The sequence below is a fragment of the Mustela nigripes genome, chromosome 3 (genome assembly GCF_022355385.1).
Source record: "Mustela nigripes isolate SB6536 chromosome 3, MUSNIG.SB6536, whole genome shotgun sequence".
Lineage (NCBI taxonomy): Eukaryota > Metazoa > Chordata > Mammalia > Carnivora > Mustelidae > Mustela > Mustela nigripes.
The window spans coordinates 158,724,380-158,747,453 of NC_081559.1; positions in this window are offsets into that span (position 1 = coordinate 158,724,380).

Below are 23,074 nucleotides of genomic sequence, written 5' to 3' on the forward strand. Positions count from 1 at the left end.
TGGCAAAGAAAAGGTCAAACTATCACTCTTTGATACTATGATACTTTATGTGGAAAACCCAAAAGACTCCACTCCAAATCTTCTAGAACTTGTACAGGAATTCATTAAAGTGTCAGGATATAGAATCAAGGCACAGAAATCAGTTGCATTTCTTTACACCAACAACAAGACAGAAGAAAGATAAATTAAGGAGTCAATCCCATTTACAATTGCACCCAAAACCATAAGATACCTAGTAATAAACCTAACCAAAGAGGCAAAGAATCTATACTCAAAAAACTATGAAGAACTCATGAAAGAAATTGAGGAAGACACAAAGAAATGGAAAAATGTTCCATGCTCATGGATTGGAAGAACAAATATTGTGAAAATGTCTATGCTACCTAAAGCAATCTACACATTTAATGCAATTCCTATCAAAGTACCATCCATTTTTTTCAAAGAAATGGAACAAATAATCCTAAAATTTATATGGAACCAGAAAAGACCTCAAATAGCCAGAGGAATATGGAGAGTTGGTAGCATCGCAATTCCAGACTTCAAGCTCTATTACAAAGCTTTCATCATCAAGACAGTATCGTACTGGCACAAAAACAGACACATAGATCAATGGAACAGAATAGAGAGCCCAGAAATAGACCCTCAATTCTATGGTCAACTAATCTTCAACAAAGCAGGAAAGAATGTCCAGTGGAAAAAAGACAGCCTCTTCAACAAATGGTGTTGGGAAAATTGGACAGCCACATGCAGAAAAATGAAACAGGACCATTTTTTTATACCACCATGAAAATAGACTCAAAATATACATGAAATATAGACTCAAAATGGATGAAGGACCTCAATGTGAGAAAGGAATCCATCAAAATCCTTGAGGAGAACACAGGCAGCAACCTCTTTGACCTCAGCCATAGCAACTTCTTCCTGGGAACATCGCCAAAGGCAGGGGAAGCAAGGGCAAAAATGAATTATTGGGACTTTATCAAGATCAAAAGCTTTTGCACAGCAAAGGAAACAGTTAACAAAACCAAAAGACAACTGACAGAATGGGAGAAGATATTTGCAAATGACACATCAGATAAAGGCCTAGTATCCAAAATCTATAAAGAACTTATCAAATTCAACACCCAAAGAACAAATAATCCAATCAAGAAAAGGGCAGAGGAAATGAACAGACATTTCTGCAAAGAAGACATCCAGATGACCAACAGACACATGAAAACAGACACATGCTCCACATCACTTGGCATCAGGGAAATACAAATCAAAACCACAATGAGATAACACCTCATACCAGTCAGGATAGCTAAAATTAACAAGTCAGAAAATGACAGATACTGGCAAGGATGCAGAGAAAGGGGAACTCTCCTACACTGTTGGTGGGAATGCAAGCTGGTACAGCTACTCTGGAAAACAGCATGTAGATTCCTCAAAAAGTTGAAAATTGAGGTACCCTGTGACCCAGCAATCACACTACTGGGTATTTACCCTAAAGATACAAACATAGTGATCCAAAGGGGCACGTGCACCCAAATGTTTATAGCAGCAATGTCCACAATAGCCAAGCTATGGAAAAAACCTAGATGTCCATTCACAGATGAATGGATAAAGAAGAGGTGGTATATATATACAATGGAACACTATGCAGCCATCAAAAGAAAGGAAATCTTGCCATTTGTGACAACATGGATGGAACTAGATGGTATTATGCTTAGTGAAATAAGTCAATCGGAGAAAGACAACTATCATATGATCTCCCTGATATGAGGAAGTGGAGATGCAATGTGGGAGGTTTGGGGGGTAGAAAAAGAATAAATGAAGCAAAATGGGATCAGGAGGGAGACAAACCATAACAGACTCTTAATGTCACAAAACAAACTGGGGGGGCCAGGGGGAGGGGGGTAGGGAGAGGGTGGTGGGGTTATGGACATTGGGGAGTGGATGTGCTATGGTGAGTGTTGTGAAGTGTGTGAACCTGGCGATTCACAGATCTGTACCCCTGGGGCTAATAATACATTATATGTTTATTTAAATTTTTTTTTAATTATTAAAAAAATATATAGAGATGAGGCACTACGATCGTCAGAAACAGAAAACTCCTCAGAAGCAAACTGAACTATGCAAAGGTGTAGGCAATAAAGAGATCTCTCTGAAATAAATTATTTATTCCCAATAAAAAGTACCATATCATGTGTTACTGAGCTTGAAAATACCCAGTCGCTACAAATGGCAACTTTCCACCACTGTCAATGGCAGCTGGCCTCAAGGCTGACCGTGTAGACACAACTGACGGGTGCATGTTGCAAAGATACTCACGGCTGATGGTGAGGCCTGGGTCTTCAGTTTCTACTCTAGAGCTTGCCTCTTTCAGTGGGAGCAGAATCAGTTCACTTTGGCCAGTTACGGAAGGCATCATGTGGAAACCAGACTTACCCTTCCCCGTGTTTCCAGAATGTTCTCCTTTACAGACTCACACCCTGGTAGCTTCCTGGACAATACCTCCTAAATCCAACCCTGCCCCTGGTCCAAGTTCCATTCATCTGACACGAGGACTATTACTTATTTCTCTTCCTTCTCTTCCACTAGTGAATGAAAACTCTCACCCCCACTCTCCCTTCAGATAAATTCTAATCAATCTGGAATTACTGTCATTCCATCTGAAATCCAAATTGGGCTTGCTTGCGCTTCCTACAGGGCATGAGGACAGAGATGACGAGAAAAACCGAGCTGCCTGACCCGAGGGAGCTGTCCCACCTAAGTGGCCTTTCTACAGGTGTGCAGCCCAGGGTCCCAGAGCTGCAGGAAATGCTAAGTGGCAACTACTGAAGGCCACCTGCTGGCTTGACTGTGCCCCCTCTGGGGCAGAGGGGGAGGTCCTCACCCCTGCAAGGAAGCAGGGGCAGCTAAAACCCTTCAGTCCAACCTGAAGAGAGAGAGAATGAAGCTGAAAAGAAAATCATTTCGTCCATCCTGTGTGTACCTTGGGAGAGGGAGAAAAGAGCTCCTCTCTTTCAAAGGGAGGGAAATCCATGGAGGGCCTCTTTGTGATGAGCCCGCTTTGAAATAGGTCGCTTGCCTCAGAAACATAGGCAGAGACTGCTGCATGAATCCCCAGGAGCCAGCATGCTGGCCAGAACAACGAGAAGAGAATTGAAACCAGCTCCTCCTGCCTCTGACTGATCACCCGCAAGCGGCCGGCCCCAGCCTCCTTGGGTCTGTGTCCTCATTTGTAACATGGGAAGAAAAATCTTGGTCGATCTCCCAAACCTGTGCTTTGAGATGCTTGGAAAAAAAGATACATATCCTATGCCAAATCTGTTGTCCGCGAGCCACCGCATTTCATACGGGGCCTCACTGAGGGACCTAAATTAAGTTTCTTTCAATCTAATCATTCTGAGGAAATATAATGCACTTCTTAATGCGAAGGGAAATACCCACACTGGCAGTTCTACTGAAAAGAAGAAAAAATATTTTCACAACAGCAAAATGCCTTTGCAGGAGAACAGTGACAAAGGCATCAACTTTCTTGTCTGTTGACTGAAAATCTGTACGGCATTCGTGGTCGCATCCCTCGTTAAGGGAAGTTCTAAAACTGCCCAAATGTGCATTGGGTAAAGCACCATTTCTCTACCAGGTCGCCTTCTTCCCACTTGACTCAGCCCTTGGCCTCCCCGCCACCACGCCCCGCAGCCGAGAGGGCCCTCCGCTGGAGAGGCCCGCTCCCTCCTCCTTCCCCAGCCCTCTGTGGTTCAGGAAGGACAGACAGCCGTGCAGCATGGCTCCTGCAGGCTAGACCTGCCTCTGCCTGCCTCTGCCTACCTCCACCCGGCAGCCCTCCCTGGGCCCGAGACCTCGAAGAGAATTTCCCATCTGAGCAGTCTAACCAGAGCCTTCCCCTGGGCCATGTTTCCTAGCGGGGGACCAGGAGGTGGGGAATATTTGCTATACCTTCCAAGCAAGAGCCCTTTCTTTTGTTCCCTCTGCCATGGGCCCCACCTCCGGCCACGGGGTACCCAAGGCCTGAGCACAGCCTGGCCCCTCCGAGCACACCAGCCATCCTCCCTCTCTTCCAGGCCAGGAGACTGGGTGGATAAGGAGACCCTGGAATCATTCTTTCATTGTGTGTGTGTGTGTGTGTGTACATATATGTGTATGTGTTTGCACGTGTGTTGTGTATATTATGTGTGTATGTGTGCATGTGTGTGTTTGTGTGTGTGTCGTGTATATCACGTGTGCATGTGTGTATGTGTGTGTGTGTGTGTGTCCCACACTCCCCTTCTCCTCCATCTCTCTCAATCTCCCTGCTACTTGCCCCCAAACAGCAGCTTTCTGTCTGCCTGTGGAGAAGCAATTTAACAGAATATTTACAACATAGGGTTTGGGCCTAGGCTGCCTGATTCTGCCACTTACCCCTTCCACAACCTTGACAAACAATCTCTGTGCCTCAGTTTCCTCATCTGCCAAACTGACCCTTGAATCCCTGTCTTTGCCTCATTTGGAGCAGCGGCCAGCCCACTGTAAGTGTTCCATAAACGTTAGCTCTTGTCAGCATTAGCAGCACTCACGAGCCTCTTGAGACCTGTGGCTGGGTAGGAAAGACGGCTCAGGGCCCCTGGGAGCAGCCTCCCCTCCTCTCCTGGCTCACCTGTGCTGCAGCTGGTGACAGGGAAACCAGGGCCTGAGCTCGCTGCTCGTGGCCCTTCTCTCTCCTAAACACCCTTCCCCGTGCAGCAGCCAAGATTAGAATGTGGGAGTAAATACAAAATAGCGCAGAGGCCCCAAATCCAAACAGCGCGACGTCACCCAGACTTTACCAAGCTTCCTCTTACATTTCAGCTGGCACACTTATGAATAAAAGCAGCTCCTTATGCTCATGTATCTCTTGGTCTCTCAGAAACTCCATGGGTGTCTGGGACAGGGGCTGCTACTGGAGGCCAGAAGCAGGCATTTCTGGGTCCCAGTCACAAAATCATCAAAAAAAGCAGCAAACGCACAGCATTGCCCAGCATGGGTCAGGCACGTGCAACCTTGCCTGGACTCTGCAGGCACAAAGATGAAGGAGGGTTCATCTCTGCCTTTGAGGACTTTATAGTCTACCAGGTAAGATTATTTCTCTTGGGGGGGAGGGTCTCTAACTTGAGCAAGAATCAGAGACCCCTGGAGTGCTTGTTAAAACCCAGATTTTTGGCCCCAACGTCATCTTTTAGGATTCAGCCAGCCTGGGGCCTGAGAATCTGCATTTCTGACCAGTTTCTAGGTGATGGTGATGATGTTGATCTGAGAACCCTAGTCAGAACGACCTCCCTACTGTGGGTGTGGGCAGGCATGGAACACCACTGGAGCAGATCATCTGACCCCACTTGGGATATTTTGACAGAGGCTAAAGAATATTTCCTAAACAACATGGTCTGTGCAAGGTCCTAAAGGGTAGGTAGGGTTTAGCCAACATTGATGGGCCTCTGAATCTGGTGCTCTGGTGAATGAGCCAGGGTAAAATTACAGGCTTAGGAGTCACTGGTCATAAGAATCACTTGGAATATGTGAACTCATGGTTTACTGGCCTTTAAGAAAGGCCACAGTCCAGTGCTGGTTGCACTATGATGAGACCAGTAAACAACTGCTGGGTGTGTTGGGCCTTCTTAGGTCCAGGGTACCCTGATCCTAAGATAAGCTATGGCCGAACCTGAGAATAAGCCAGTGGTCAGATCAAGGACAAATAAGCAGTCCATGGAGAAATAGATCAGGAAAGGTGGAAGAGGGGATAATTAGAAGGAGATCACTTTACAGCATGAAGTTGTAAGAGAAAAGGTGGACACAGGAGCAACCTGACATACGGAGGGGATACACTTGAGGAGAATGAGTGTGGCCTTCAGAATAACATAGGTCCAAGTTCAAGTACCTAGAAGTAACTGGAACACAGTAGGTGCACAATAACAGTTACTGAATTAATTGACACATGAAAATACTTCCACATCCTATGAATTCATTGGCCTTGGGACAGCAATGCACCTACCCCTCCAAGTGGATGGTAGATATCAGCTAGAAAATGGAGGTATTTGAAAAGCTTTCTGACTCCAAGTCTGGCAGCCTTTAGATCAGTGTTCTCCTCAAACTACCTATGGGGAAAACCAGTGGGTTTGTTTTATTTATTATATTTTTTTATCATTCCAGATCCATAGGTGGTCCCTACGATGAGGATCTATGGGCAACTGAACACATGAATTTGAGGACAACCAAACTAGTCTATACTAGTGTACAGTCTATGAAACAAATCCACCGATCATACACTTGGATGTTGTAGCAATGTTAAATTGTTAACGTAACACTGCTTCATGGGCTGTTTCAGAGAAAGCAAGATTCCACACAACTTCTTTAGATATCAAAAGCAAACTTTTGAGGCTATCCTTGGGCCAAGGTATGTACACACTGGGGATCTGGGAAAAGGCACACAGAACCTGGAAGCAGCCCTAGAAATTCGCACAAGGAATTTCAGGGTCTTGGGTACTCAAAGTATAGTCTAGACAGAGTACATCTTCCTAGATCCATGGACTCCTTGCTGGTGAGGAGTGTAGCCAGATCCATAGTGCTCTCCAAAGTGCAGGGCCCGGGGCTGGGGTTCTGGACAATACTGGGAGGAATCTGGATAGATGACCTGACACAGAATTGATGGCTTTCCATGGCTGGTGTATAATGTGCAGGCATTCCAGAAGTTCCCTTGTGTCCTGGTTGGGTGGCAGAGAGGTGAAGAGAAGTAAGGACTGATGAGACTCCCAAAGGCAGGGAGCTTGAGACTGGAGGCAAAAGCTGACTGTGGATGCCAGGATGTGACCTAAAGACAAGCAGGACCAGTGTCCCCAGCAGTGGGTTCAGTGAAGACAGAAGCTGATACATAGAGACAAGCCATCCAAGATGCTTCAACCAAGGCCAGCAAAGATCTCAAAAATGTGAGCCACCAAACGGCACACCCATATGCCAGGAGCCATCTTGGAGTAAAGGTGGAAAGAAACAAAGAGCTGACGACCCAAGCATGGACATGGAAGACACTGAGCTAGCTTAAAAGAGGCAGGTTACACTGGAAAAGACTGAGATATCATCACATCACAAATTGGGAGACCCAAGCACCCCTGCCTCACCCTCGCACCCCCTTCACTAGGCAGCGTGGTCTCAAGAGCAAGGCCAATTTGCAGCAGGACTTCCCGATCTTTTTCACATCAGGGCACACAAAGAAAATGGTAATGCTGGTGTGGAGCATTGAGGAAAGTACACAGGGCTCCTGGCTAGGGGGCTACCGTCCTGCCCTGCTGCCCAGAGTGTGGATGGTTTCAATATCCAGGTGCCCCTGGAAATCACTCCTCTGAACAGAACCCCTGTGAGAAGCCCCACACTGCAGACAAAGAACCTATACATTTCTCTGGACATATAAGTAATCACTTCTAAAATCGTAGATCCCGGCTACAGGATGAGTGAGTGAGTGAATGAATGAATGAATGAAATCAAGAAATTAACCCACATCTACCACTTTCAGACCAATTAACTTCAGTCAAGATACTTAGCTACCCAGTTTCCCTTGGAAAAGTAGAGAGGATAACTGCTACCTTGAAAAATTTTGTGAGGATTAAATGAGGCAAGTTAGAGAAGTTAGTATAAACCCCATCTGCATTTGCTTTTTGGACCACTTCTCTCTATCCATTGTTAAGCAGGCCATCCCAGGAGGACTCCATGAGCTAGATGGACAAAGCTCAATTTTTTGTCCCTGCCCCATAGGAGCCTCCTCTGGTAGATCCTGGTATCCACAATCGACTTGAAGTGTACTGCCTAGCTGTTGAGCTATACATCTCTATCGGACCCCATGTGTGTATCTATACATTAAATTGCCTCTTCTCTCTCTCTCTTTTTTTTTTAAGATTTTATTTATTTGACAGACAGAGATCACAAGTAGGCAGAGAGGCAGGCAGAGAGAGAGGAGGAAGCAGGCTTCCTTCTGAGCAGAGAGCCCAATGTGGGCCTCGATCCCAGGACACTGGGATCATGACCTGATCCAAAGGCAGAGGCTTTAACCCACTGAGCCACCCAGGTGCACCAAATTGCCTTTTCTCTTAATTCATTCTTCCTTTGTACCCTACCCCAGACCTTGACCTCCTTGTCTTTATAGCCACCTAGTTCCCATTTTCTCTCTTAGAACCTGTACCCCACTCTTTCTTTGGGAGGTACAGAGGAAAGAGCCATAATGGTACCTCCTGGATGAAGGTTGGCAGTCTGGGGAGAGCCTGCTATCCAGACAGACCCTGTGAGAGGAGTCCTGGAAGATTTGAGAATACTTCAGGGACTTAGAAAAATGGGACAATTTGAGGTTGGCAATTTGTTTCCTAAAACTTCCACATCCATCCCTGAAGATCGGTTACAGTGCAGCGCCAAATAAATCAGCAAGTCCATCACCCCATCTCCTCGTGGGACATGTTCCCCCATGCCATCACGATCTGCGAGCTATCTCATCAAATCAGCACTCAGAAAGCTCTGAGACTGAATATCCCCACACTGTAGCTGTTAATGAGTAGCAGAAATATAATTAAGGCTTTTCATTTAACAATGAATCACCCAAAGCACTTGGGAAAGATGTGACATTTGCAAGAACATTTACATTTTTTGTGCTAAAATATTATTTTAAAACTTCACACTATATCGCCAAATACAGTCCTGGGTGGAATTAAACATCACATCTCATGTGACTCAGTATCATATGTTTTGTTAAACCCCATGCTCTTGAAATGTCTGCGTTCATGCTGGAATCAAGGCAAGCAAGGTGGCTCAGGAGGGGGAAGTGTGTCCATTCATCAAATATGTCTGCCATGGGTACATGTCTAGTAAACCAGAGCCAACGTGAGCAGGTCAGATGATGCAAGGAATTCGACTGGATGTGTGATTTTACCCTAAGAGTAATACACAATTCCTAAGAGGAACTGAGAGGCATGAAAGCTCGCCTACCTGACAAGAACACAACTAAGGGTCCTGATAGTCAGTAAATTGCTTCTAATCCGCCTTCCCTGACAGCTCATTACTTTCTCTCCCAAACATGCAATGCGCTAGGCTGCCTTTTCTGGGGCCAAGGGAAAATAAAGCAAACCTTATGAAATATAGGGTTGAGCCCCACCTCTCTACAGAAATCCAGAAGGATCATTGCCCAGGGAGTTCATACAGAGACAAATGGTGGCCAAACTTGAGAAGAAAGGGTCTGGGACTCACAGCTTGGGCTAGAAGTGCTCCCTAGATTTCAACGCCTTCCACATTTCTCTCTTTCCTTTGAATTTATGACACTAGCAAAGCAACTGATGCACATAAGTCAGAAATCCAACTTTTCTCCCTGGGAGACACTTTGAACACGTAGATATAACTAATGTCTTATTTTAAATAAATTGTTCCCAGTGAATTGCACCTGAAGCATGGGGATTGCTTCCATTTTAGAATCCTGCATTACCAGAGTGTGGCTGTTATGTCATTCCCAGGAGGACAGAGTTTGCTTCTGATGCACTGATGTCTCACACTTCGTTGAGGTTTCCAGCATGACCAAGGGTGGGGCTCATCTAGTATACCTATGCTCCAGTGACCTCTCAGAAACATTCTGTTTCCTTGCGCTCGATTTCTTCTTGGCTACTCAAATTGGATGACTTCTAATTTAAAAAAAAGTGCACACTTAAATCATTACATTGCAAGTCAAGTTTTCTGCCCACTCTTCCTTCCTGGAGCCAAGCACCTATGAAAGGTTTTTGTGATAGTACTTAAGACTCTGGGGAACTATGTATTAGTTAGGATAGGTGTTCAGTTGTATGTGGTAGAGACCCAGAATAATGCCAGTTTAAACAAGATAGAGATGTATTTCTCTCTCACACCAGAATTGCTCTCAAGCACTATCCCCCAGCAACGACATGAAGTCCTCATCCCAGCCAGCAGGAAGAGGGAGAGAGAGAGAACACTCCTTCCATCTGAGCCGTATGACCTGGAAGTATCCTATGTCACTGTTGCTTATCTCTCATGGCCCAAAACTTAGAGATGTGGCTATACCTGGCAGCAAGAGAGAAGACCTGAGAAGAGGTCTTTCAGTCTTTCATCTGGGATGGCTTGCCTGAAAACATACTGGAAGGCTATCATTACATCAACATCCCTTCCTGCGTGCTGACTATGAAGCCAAAACAATTTGTGACTTTAGACTATTTCTTCCCTGGGCTGGTGTTTGGGAAGAGTTTCTCCCTTCATTCTATACCTCCAGGGAGCAGCATGGGCATAAAATCTGATGCCCCATATTTTGGGATCTGGATTTTTTTTTTTAATACAAAGAAAAGTACCTATACAGACTGGAGTGCATGCAGTAACTACCCAGATAATTCAAGGCAAAAAATATCAAGTCTTGGAAAGGAGACCTCTTGCTTTGGGTGGGGGGTGGGGAAGGGGAGCTTGAACCAGAAGGACCATCCCTGTGTGAGGAGTCTGACATGTTGAGAAGTGCTCAATAAAAGTGTCTCTTTGGGCCGAGAAATCTATTTTAAGAAGATGGGCACAGCTCTCCCGATTGTCTGATCAACATTTTGTGTTGGGAGTATTGGTTACCTTGTGGATTCTGAAGACACTGTGTGGTAACAAAACGTATAGGAACAAAAGGCAGGGGTCAATTTGGCAAAAGTCACAATCCTGACATTAGCCTGCCAGGGTCCCTATGCTGGGCCAATGAGTTATCTCTGTCATTCCCTGTGGTAAGGCAGCTGGCTGTTACTTCTAGACAATACCAAGATGAGGACATTCAGTGATTACACTTCTGAATTTCCCCCTGAATTCAGGAAAAAATAACCAAAGAGAAATATTAGGTTTCTTGTCTGCTGGATTTGTGTTTCTCACCACAAATTATCTAAAACAGTGATTCCTAACTCTCTCTGTACACTGTTATCACCAGAGGAAGTTTCTAAAATCCCAACATTTTGTACCAACCCCAGGGATTCTAATTCCACTATCCTGAGATGGGGCCAAAGGATGGGAATTTTTTAAGCTGCCAGAGTGACTCTAATGTGTAGTCAGGGTTGAGAACCCATGATCTAAGGAATGTCTTCCTTGTGTTTTGAATTGAACCCTGATCTGTTCCATTCATTACAGGATTGTGCAGCCAAGATGAAGTGACTTCAAATGGACCCAGCCAGGAGCGCCTCTGCCTTCAATAGTTATAGCCAATTATCTCATGGCCACGGCCCTGATGTTGAGCTCTGGGGAAGGGGTAGATATATTAAATGAAGGGGGAAAAATAACAAAAGAATATTGGTTTGGGTCATGCTCTTTTTACATAGGAATCCACTCAAAGTACCCCACAAAAGACGTGGGCTTCATGTAAGTCTACTTGAGGACTTGAAAAGGACATGGATAAATGAGATAATCCCAGAGACCAGCTTCCCTGTGAGTCTTTCTCCTGGGTGTATTATTGAAGACCTCTGCCTAAAATGTCACCTCAGGGGTGCCTGGGTGACTCAGTCAGTTAAGTGTCTGCCTCCAGCTAAGGTCATGATCTCAGGGTCCTGGGATCGAGCCCCACATCGGTTTCTCTACTAAGCAAGGAGCCTGCTGTCCTGTCTCTCTCTCTCTCTCTCTTTCTGCCTGCTGCTCTGCCTATTTGTGGTCTCTCTCTCTCGGTCAAATAAATAAATAAAATCTTAAAAAAAAGTCACCTCAACAATTGACCTCTCCATCTCTTTTCTTACTCCTTCCCTCAACATTCTAGCCGCACTAGACCAATCTTTGTTCCCCATGGCCCAACTTCTTCATTTATCCCAGTAGAGTGGGATCTAGGTCTCCTCTTCACCCCACACAAGTTATCTTCACTACAACACATGTCGTTGTCTACCTTATTTTATACTTGTATTCCAGACTCGTCCTCCTAATACTATCAGGGCATCTTGTAAAGAAGCTCCATGTCTCCCTCACCTTTGTGGTCCCTAACATGGTACTTCCCAGGTGATTCACCCTCAGCAAATATTTACTGAATAGGTATGAATTTCCAGAAACTTCTTCAGATGGTGCTTTTATTTACTGTGTTGGTCCCATGAGAAAATACTTCATACTTTTTATCCCCTGCTTCTCTGAGCCATGAGAGCCTTCACAACTCACTCAGATTCTTTGAATGGAGACTTTTCTTAGGCCTAAACGTGATAAGAGAAATCACTCTAGACATGTCACCTACCATTTATTTATTTATTTAAACAGCGGTCTAGTATCCCAAATGACTCTCTTCCAGCCGCAGTGAGTCATTTGACATTTCAGAATAAAGTAAATATCCCTCTTAAGAAAGAAAGAAAGAAAGAAAGAAAGAAAAAAACTAAAGTCCCCTTTAAAAAACCTTAGGGTTCTTAGGGAAGAAAAAATCAAAACAAAAACAAAAAATGGGCAGGTGGGGTTCAATGGTCGACACTGAAAGAAAGTTTTTTCAATGACAGTAGAGCTCTCAAATGGTAAGAATAAGAAAAAATGCTTTCCAGATGCCAAGTCATTTTTCAGTGAAACAAAACTCTCCCTCTGCAGGGACGCATGGTCCTTTGGATTGAAGCTACAACGAGAAGCGGGGAGAAATGGGAAAGTATCTTACTGCTTTCTGTTTTTTAAACTTTAAAGAGCCAGCCAAACACGCTCTCTCCTTGGAAAAGAGGACTATTAACTGTGTGCACAGGTTTTGTGAGGATTGACAGATTACTATTATTATCACTATGAAATTAATAGAATTGATACTTACGGTTATATGACCCCTTACAATTTACGAGACTTTTTTTTTATGCCCTGTCGCACTCAAGACTCATAAGAACCCTGGAAGGAATAGGAATTATGATTCCCATCTCACAGAGCAGGAGACTGAGGTGCAGGCTTCTAATGAGGAGAAAGGACCATGTTTTTTTTCCAACCATGCTGCATCTTGTTAAGGTGGATGGCACAGCTGATGGATCCCTGTACACACGCCTGCCTGCTCAGGACCTAGGGGAGGTGCAGTGATTGAGATTACAGGCACTGGAGTCAGACAGAGGGAACCAGGACCCCAGCTCTGTCACTCCATAACTTGGGGCGGGGTACTTATTAACCTCCATGGGTAACAAGCTCCTAATTTATAAAATGGACATAATAATACCCACAGAGTTTTCCTCGGGATTAAATGAGTTTGTGAGGTGCTTAACACAGGGCTGGGCACAAGACAAACCTTTAATGAATGGTAGGTAGTTATTAATATTAGTACAAGCTTCATATATGAGCAATAGCACATCGCACATTACAAAGTGCTCTGTAATTATGGCTTCTAGTTAAATACACAGCCTAATGGAAAAAACATCTGGGATTTTTCTCTGGCTGAGAGTAAACACTAATTTCAAATGAAAAATCTGTGCTAAACTACTGTACCTCAAAGGGGACACCAATATTTTTCCAAGATTATGTATTCTATTACCGAAAGTACACACACTAATCAAAGTTGGGTTTTATTTATTTTAAAACACGCTGTGTTTTAAAATTTCCACCAATAAACCATGTCCACTAGATTACCCCATATTTCACTGCACACTTCAATAATCTTTACACGTTAATCAACCACCTTGACTTTGCCCCTCTGTATTTATTATGCTTGTATTTTATTATTTCCTTGGTAAGCCTTGTGTTTCAAAGGTTTTCTAGAACAACTCAATCACAAAGATACGCTTCTGGGTGACAGTTAAGATATAGGGTTTTTAACCCAGTGGTGAAATAATTTTGATTATAAAAATAAAACCATGAAATGAAATCTTAGTGACAGTTAAACAAATCTGTAGTTACCCGGCCAGCTTGTAAATCCCTTCTCTCTTCCTTCTCATTCAGTTTGCAGCCCCAGATATCATCTCATTAAATCAACAGCTCGGATGTGCACACAAATGTCTTACACTTAATACACGTTTCTCTTTCCACCTCTCACAACAGCTAAGCCTCTCTTACAGAATGGCAACATCAAATTAAATCGGGGGGAAAAAGTAAATAAGGAAATCAGGTAGCGGAAGCCAAAACAAGCAACTACAGCTGGTGCTTCCAACCAATAGATCCCAGGTGTCAAAATGAGATTATGGCAACGTGAATGTGTGTGCACGCGCATGTGTGCGAGCAATTCAATCCTTCCTCCCACTCACTAGATATATTTCCAGCAGTAAGCTACATGCTTAGCACAAACACGTCCTAATAAATGTTTATCAAATGAATCAAGGAGTTACAAATATTCCACTGAAATCACATACTGTAATAACCCTGGCAGGATACTATGATCTCACTTAGCCTCTCTATTTAAGAATTTGTTTGGGTAATTAAAAGGCTTAACAATTATATTTTGTTCAAGCCCCAAATACCATTCCGATTAGGTAGCATGTGCTTCCTGTAGCGGCTTCCATATGTCATCCATCCACACTAATCTTCCCCCTACCCCAAAGGCTGGCCAGAGTTTTTGCAAGGCATGAAAACATGCCTTGCAAAAGAGATGAGGAGACCGTGCCAAATGATGTGCCCAGAAGAACAAACCAACACCCTCACTTCCCTCAAATCCACGACTCTGTGGACTAAATTGTTGGTGGTCCCCAGCTGGAAGCCCTCATTCTCCTGAACTGGGCGGGGAGAAAGGGGACTGAAGCCTGTGTCTCGGGAATGGTTTGCAGGGGCAGGAAGTAATGTAAGGAGTTTGCTTTGGGGCGTCCCGATTGCCGAAGCTCCCGGGGGACTTAGATATCAATGTGGGACTGAGCTCTCAGTGAGGAAGGAAGACATTTTTAAAACGCATCTGCTGTTGGAAAGAGAAGTCAATCTAACATCCTTCTCGCAGAACTGACCTGCAGATAAGTGGGAACTTCCGGTGTCATGCCTGGGGATGCCTCGCGCTACTCCGCGGCTGGAGCTGCTTCTTCCACTCCCGCAAAGGTCTCACACGGAAACCCAAAGCCATCGTCTCCTGCACTTGCCCACTTCATGATCAGGCTTTTTATTTTTAATGATCTTTCATCCTCACCATCTGGAATTGGCACCTGAGTAATGTTAGGATCTTTAATACCCTCCTCCGAGTTGCTGAAATTGGATGAATTTCTTTGGGATTGAAATTAATTTGGGGAGAGCTGTTTGCTTTAATTACAGAATCAAACATCTCAGAATTTGTAATGAGCAAGGGAATTGTGTTCCAAATCAAAGTGCTTCAGACGGACTTGGTCCTTTTGATTCTCTGAGAAGAACGGAAATAAGTCCTTTCTTCATTTTCAGAAAACAGATGGCGGCTTGTGTTTCACAAAGGACTCCAGTTCATCTCGATTTATTAAGAAGCATTTGGGGGTAAATCCTGTGTGCTCTGTTCTCTGCATGTAAACTAAGAGACCTCATTCTCACTCTGACAGACACTGGGATGGGCCCTTCACATGCGGAGGATGAGGGAAATGTGGGTGAGTCAGATACCGGCCGCTGGACACAAACTAACAGGCAGAGAAGGGGTATGGCATGTGGTTAAGGAGTTCCAGGATGAGGCTGTAGTAGAGAGTCACTCTGGCAAGGATAAATGGGATAGGTGAGACTAGGAACGGATGGAGCCCGCAGTGGAGATCCAGGTACCAATCTGTCAAGAGAACTGACAATAAGATGAGAAGGTAAATTATCTCCCCCAGGAAATATTCAAAAGAGATACAATAATTGAGACTTGACTAGATTCCTGACAAGGTAAAAGTGAACCTAAGAAAAGCCTGAGTCAACGCACGAAATGGATGAGTTAGGAAGGGTTCTGGTGGGCTCCAGCAAGCGCCTGAGAAGTAACAGAGCCTCAATGTGCCCAGCCCACCCATGGCTGCCTCACATTCTTGTCAAAGGTCCAGAGCAATTGGCCAGTCTCCTTTCCCTAAGGAAAAGGCATCCAAAAGGGCAACAGAGTTGAGCCTGGTGTTTTGAAGAAACAGTTTTGCATGTACAGCCCCTGAGCTACTCAGTTTCCTCAGACGTTCCAGTTCATGCATTTTAAGATAGATTTCTCTGACCACATGGTACTCACCAGGAAGAGGAGAAGCAATGTGGTAAAGTCCTTGAAGGTGGAGTCAAAAGAAGAAAGGTTACTTGTAAGGAGCTGCCATGTGGAAGAAGAAATAGATTATTTTCTGTTGCTTCAGAAGGGCCAGACAAGGAAAAGAGGAGAGAGCTGTAGGGGTTAGAGGTCGATTCGTTACAGATTTTCTTTTTAGTTTCAACCTGCAGTCACACCCCTCAGAATAAAGCGTTCTCTGGGTATATTCAAATGATCACAGAATTGTTGAGTTGGTAGGGACTATAAAGTCCAACTTCTTCATTTTTCAGAAAACAAAACTTCAGTCTGGAAATACTATAATCACACCACTGTTCTGGAGATTGGAGCATGGGCTCCTGCTTTGAGGAAGGTGTTGATTGAAGTGATGATCATCAAAGTCTCATCCAACTCAGGAACCTATGTCTCATAAGACATAGCTCAAAATGGAAACAGTGAGTCAGAGTATCATGGTGGCTAACAACACTGGCTTTAGTCTCAGAACTGGTGTGGAATTCTGGCTCCACCATAGACCAGCTGCAAGACCCTGGACCACCTGATGTCTGTCTTGTTTCTTTATCTGCAAAATGGGACCAATACCTGTACCTACCTCAGAGGACCATTGTGAGTCCTAGATGAGAGATAATAGATTAGTTATCTTAGCCTGGTCTCAATACCTGACTTACATAGGTTTTGCATTGGGTACAAAATATTATTTATCTTATTGCTGCTAGACTGAAAAATGCTACACTAAATATTGGGCTGATTTGCATAAACCCACTTACCACTCTGCACAATTCCATCCTTTGCAAGGCGTTGGAGTTTCCTGAGATGCCAAGTGTCTCTGGAGGAAAGTGGTACCTGAATAAGTATTTATGGTTAATCATTTACTCATTGAGCAATTGCAGAGTGTCACACCCAGAGCCAGTACTAGGGATAGAAAAATAAATCAGACACAGGACTTACCATCGGGATACTCAACCTAGGGAAGAAAATGGAAGAGAGATGGGTACTTTTTTTCACAAAAGGACTTCAGTCCATGTCCACACATTAATGAGTATTTTGGGGGTAAATTGTTGTTATAGGTTGAATTATGCCCCCCCCAAAAAAAGATATGTTGGAGGCCTAACCCCCAGTACCTCAGAATACGACCTTATTTGGAGAGAGAGTGTGTAATACGATATAATCAAGTTAAACTGAGGTCATTGGGTGAGCCCTAATTCAATGTGACTGGTGTCCTTTAAAAAAAGGGAGAAATTTGGGCATAAGAGAAGGATATAGAGAGAAGGCCATGTGAAGATGAAGGCTGAGGTTGGGGTAATGCTTCTAAAAGCTAAGGAGTGCCAAAGATTGGCAGCAAACCACTAGAAGCTGAAGAGGCTCATGGAACAGATTCTCTCTTTCAGCCCCCAGAAGGAACCAGCCCTGTTGACACCTTGATCTTGGACTTAGAGCCTCCAGAACCGTAAGACAGGCATTGCTGTTAAGGGTCCAAGTTTGCGATACTTGGTTATTGCAGCCCTAGCAGACAAATACATCCTCTGTGCTAAGTTCTTTGCTAGGCATCTGGGGTGATATAAAATAAAATATGCAAAGAAAAGATACAATTGGTTGTCATACAATGTCATGTTATAATAGCAGGATGAGCAAGGTGTCGGAGTAGGGCTGAATAGGAATTGGTTCCTTCTTAAGAGGGAGGGAAGAAAGCAAAAGAGGCTTTATAAAGGAGGTGGCATTTAAGCTAGCACTTAAAGGATGAATGTGAGCTCATGAGGTAAAGAAATGGAAAAGGACTTGAAGCCAGGGGTATAGCATGAGTGAAGGAAAGGGGAGTCCTATGTGGCAAGACTGTGGGCAGGGGCATGGAAGGAGTGATTGAGGGTGAGATCATGCTAGTCTGCTGATGTCAGCCTTGGGGAAGAGTGTACTTTTATTCTGTCAACAATAAGGCATCATCAATAGTTGAGGAGGCTGTGTTACAATTTTAGGGACTAAAATTTCTTTTTTCCCAAGTACCTCCAAATTGACACTGGCCTCACAGTAAATTCAAACATCTTGTTCACAAAGAGAACCTGTTATCTGGGAAGACCATTAGATGGGTCTGGATTCCCAAATCCTTGGCCAAAGCTGAGAGAACAAACAAGATGCATTCCTATTTCAATGCTGGAGACACAATAGGAGTTTGTTAAACTTAAGCTGCTATTCACTCCTCCATGCAATCACAATTTCATGAGCACCTACTCCGGTCTACTGTGCTAGGCACTGTGTGGTAAAGATGGGAAATAAAATCTTTGCTTTTCATTACAGTGAGAGGAAACATAAAATAATCATATAACAAATAAACATAATTTCAAATACAGCAATGAGGAAACTAGGTTAAGTTAAATGGGAAAGGGAATACCAGAAGGTTGGAAGGATGCTCATCAAGGTAGGTGTCCCTAATGAGGTGATATTTTTGCTGACTCCAGAATGATATGAGTGAGCTGGCCATGCAAAGATCTAGGGGAGACTTCCAAGCAGAGAGGACATCCTTCCCAAGGTGGGATTAGTTTGGAATTGTAAGGAACAGAGGGAACAAGGGTATGGCTGGAGATAAGGGTCAGTGTGTTTAGGGTCTCACAGGCCACCTGTGGAAGTTCGGAGTTCTATTCTGACTGCTATTAAGCCAATGGGAGTGAGCTTTGTAATGAGAGTAAATATTTGACATGATTTATCCTTAATAGTATAGGAGTAGACGCAAGAAGCTAGTTTAGGAAGTATCATGCTGAGCAAGTGATGGATGGAGGTGACTTGTCCCAATAGAAGCCACAGAGATGGTAAGGAGAGGTGGAATTGGGGATATATTTTCAAGGGAGAACTCATAGGCTTGATAAAGGGTCATTCATGGGCATGGTGTGTTCTGAAGATGATAACTGAGGCTGCATAAGCAGTAAATGTTGTCCATCAAGGAGGGAGGCTGGGAAGGAGCAAATCTGGTGGGAGGGGAGTAGACCATAAGTTCTAATTTGAATGTTTTCATTTGGGGGTACCTAGTAGACCTCCAAGTGGAGATTTCTACTATATGCATCCAGGATTAGGAAGCATCTTGTTGTGTCAATTCAGTTATAATCAGTCTTGCCTGAGGGCCACAGAAAACTAATTTATTCTTGATTCCTGAACATTCATTATCCCAAGTCCTGATGTTCTCAGAGCAGCACAAGCCCTTGGGGTCCTTGCCCTGCCTGTGCATTCCTGCCTCTCTCACATGTAGCCTTGTTCTCATTCCTCCTTCAAGTCATCGGTGTTGGATGATTACCCAGAAAGTCTCCCACTGCTGCAGAATTGGAAATCCAGGCTCTCCACCTAACAGCTGGGATTGAATTCTGGGTCAGCAGCAGATAACTTCTTGCTTTCAAAATTCAGAGAAAAGGACTGTGGAGCAGGAACCTGACTCAGAAGTGGATTCAGAAGCTCCTCAAGGCCAGTGGAAGGAAGTGAATCATCACTAGCCATCAGAGATGAGGGACTCCCTGCAGCTGGACACCTCCACAGCCTGCCATGCCTCCTAGGGGAGCCAAGGGCCCTGGAAAGCAGAATGGAAAATTACACTCATAGGTTACCCCTTCTTTTTAAAGTTTATGAAATTGACCCGTATGTTGTAGAAAATTCTGCGTGTCCGGGACAGAGAAAATATAAAATTGGGCTTTGTCAGGCTGGAAGCAAGGAAAAATCATTAAGGAAAGGAAAAATATCAAACCTGCGCCATATGCCCAGCTATTCTAATAAACTGGGTCACTAATTCAACTCCCTTTTTTCTGAGTCCTTGTTTTCTCTTGATTTCCTTTTCCTTCTTTCCTGCTTACTTGTATCAGTTCAATTTTTTCAGGAGAGCCTTGGTTTATGCACTTGATGAGTTCCTGAAGTGTTTGCTGATGAGCCAATGGCATTCTGTACTGTTGTGTCAGACTCTCTGCTGCTCAGTGGCAGGAGGGTTGGGCAGAGAGATCTCCTTCAACTACTAGAAGCAGCTTCGTGCACACCTGTTGGCTTATGGGGGACTGATAAATAGCATCTCTGCTCCCCATTGGAGTTCTGAAACAGCACAGAGTTAAACACAGGAATCTGGCAGATGAGGATGGAAATATCACCTTCAACAGAAAGAAAAGCTGAAGTGGAGGACATACCTTGGGTCTGCTGGCACTGTCACCCCACAGCAACAGGTGCAGAAGGGAAATGACAGACTTCTCCTTGGAGACCAACCCTTTAAGTCTTTCCTCATAACCAGGAACAAATGAGACACCATTCCTATTTAAAGGCTCATCCATCAATTGTGAACCTCCTCTTCTGGGGAAGAGTAACATAGGAGCAGAAGAAGTAGGGTGCCCCTGCACATAGAAGGAACCATCAAGAGTGAAGGGGCTCAACAAAGTTGATTCCCAATCTCCTTCCCAAGAGAACGACAGGAAAGACAGAATTGTAAGCATCAGTGGAGGAGATGTTAGTGGAAGTTTTGGACTGTTGCCTCCTCCTGTGTTAAGACTAATGCTCCTTTGACATCATCTCACTATTGTCATAAATCAAGAAGGAGTAGAACTTCAATCTCAGATACTGCTTGGGAGGCACTAAAAGGCATTTAGAACTGAGCTTGATCATTTCTTCCTCCAACTCTCACCAGGTCTCAATGTCCTATGAGATGAAGTCTAAACACTTCAGGCTGGTATGACATAATTTGCTTATTTTCCCCAATATTCATTTCCTCCTCTTACTTTTTTTATGCAAACTTCACCCCTCCGTCACTGAGTTTTAAATGGGTTCAAGACTGCTCAGCTAATGACTATATTTCCCAATTTTCCTTAAGGCTACTTTCTAGCCAGTGGGATATGAGGAAGTACAATGTGGGCAGAATCTGCATCACTTCCTTCAAAGAAAACTGGTTACTCTTCACCTCTTCTTTCTTCCTTCCCATGAGCCAGAACATAGATGTGGTAGAGGTAAACCAGATTCAACCCAACAGACAATAGCTCAGGGGACAGCAGCATAACAAGATGGAAGGAAACTGGGTCCTCAGAGGACTTTGTGGAGTAGAGCAGATCACTTCTCTGGGCCACCTACTGGCTTAGACATTTACAAGATTTAGAAGTAAATCTTCTACATTGGTTTCTTAAAGTGACCAATATACCAATACCAGCATATAAGGATCTCTGAATTCTACTCATAGTCATCCTGTTTCCCCATCTAACCCTACGTGAACCTACAGACAAGTGAACCTGGCACATGTATCATTGCTCTGCCCTTGAGAAGTTTATACGGGGAATGCCCTCTTTACCTCTTCTTCCTTTGTCCAGGCTTCCCCATTCATCAAAGTCCAATTCATACTCACTTCATCTCACTCATTTAATAAGTATTTATTAAATTCCTACCCTATGTCAAGCATTGGGTGATTCTCACCTATAATTTAAGAGCACTTATTGCAAAGCGTCAGTTATTATATACAACTCATCTGTATCTCAGATATCAAGTACCCCTTTGGACTTCCTGCTATGGGCCCTGTTCACCATATTGAGTTCCCAGGCACCAACTGCATCCAAATTAGGACTGAAAGCATCTCTTGTGCAATAAAGGATTTAACTGGCCTTTGTTCCCAGTTCCTGGAAGGTAGCCTCTAAATCTTAAAAAGTCCTAAGTGGGGATGCTTGGGTGGTTTAGTGGGTTAAGCCTCTGCTTTCGGCTCAGGTCATGATCTCAGGGTCCTGGGATTGAGTCCCGCATCGGGCTCTCTGCTTGGCAGGGAGCCTGCTTCCTCCTCTCTCTCTCTCTCTCTGCCTGCCTCTCTGCCTGCTTGATCTCTCTCTGTCAAATAAATAAATAAAATCTTTAAAAAAAAAAAAAAAAGTCCTAAGTGATGGGGTGTCTTTGTTATTCACAGTGAGCTGTAATAGTTTATGTTATCAAGGTGACTCATGATGGACCCCTAGATACCTTGTGCTAACAAAATGACTCTGGACTGGGGCCAGCCATCCCAGAAGGACCAACAGTATGATTAGAGGTTTGATACTTTGAGCTGCATGGTATCAGCCTGGCCTCTAGAGAAGGAAGACAGCAGAAAGTTGAGTTCAGTCATGTGGCCAATGATTCAATCAATTACATCTACATGATGAAACCTTGATTAAAAACTCCAGACACCAAATCTCAGATAAGTTTCGCAGATGATGCTTTGTGCATTTCTTACATTGATGTACTTATTGGGAGGGCAACACATTCTGACTCCACAGGAACAGGATTTAAAAGCTTTGCTTTGGGACCCTTCTGCTCCTATGCCACTCTTCCCCAGATCTCACCCTGTGTATTTCTTCTTTGGGCTTGCTCTAGTTTGTATCCTTTTTGCTATAATAAAACCATAGTCATAAGTGTAGCATTTCCTGAGTTATTTAAGTAGTTCAAGCAAACTATCAAACTTGAAGGGATCCTGAACCCCTAAATTTGTTGCCAGTTGATCAGAAGTGAGTGTGGTGTTTGGATCCCCAGACTTGTACCTGGTACCTAAAGTGAGGGCAATCTTGTGGAGGACTGTGCCTTTAATCTATAAAGTTTAGATTTGGGGGTAGTTAGTATCAGAAGTCACGGTAGTATTCTTCCTGCTTGGCCTGGAACCTGAATTACCTGATCATGTGCTACCTTCATTCAACCAATTAGCAAAAGTATCTTGAGCATCAGCTACATGCCAGGCACTGAATTGGGGGCTGAGTAAAACATAGATGAATTAATTGCAATCCCTGTCTTCAAGGAGCCTGAAATCTAGTATAAAAGGAAATTATAATTGTATGATAACTATTCATAGGCTGTACAGTGTATACCATCAAAGGGAGGGTCAATTATAACATGTGGAGAGAGGGCAGTCCAAGAGAATTTCATAAAAGAGGGGACCTCTGAGCTGGCTTTTGAAAGATGAATAAGCATTTGCCTCAGGGACAAAGGGAAAAGGGTACACTGTCCAACAGGAAGTATGCGTGTAAAGGCTCAGTGGTGTGAAGAAGGGAGTAGAAGGAAGTA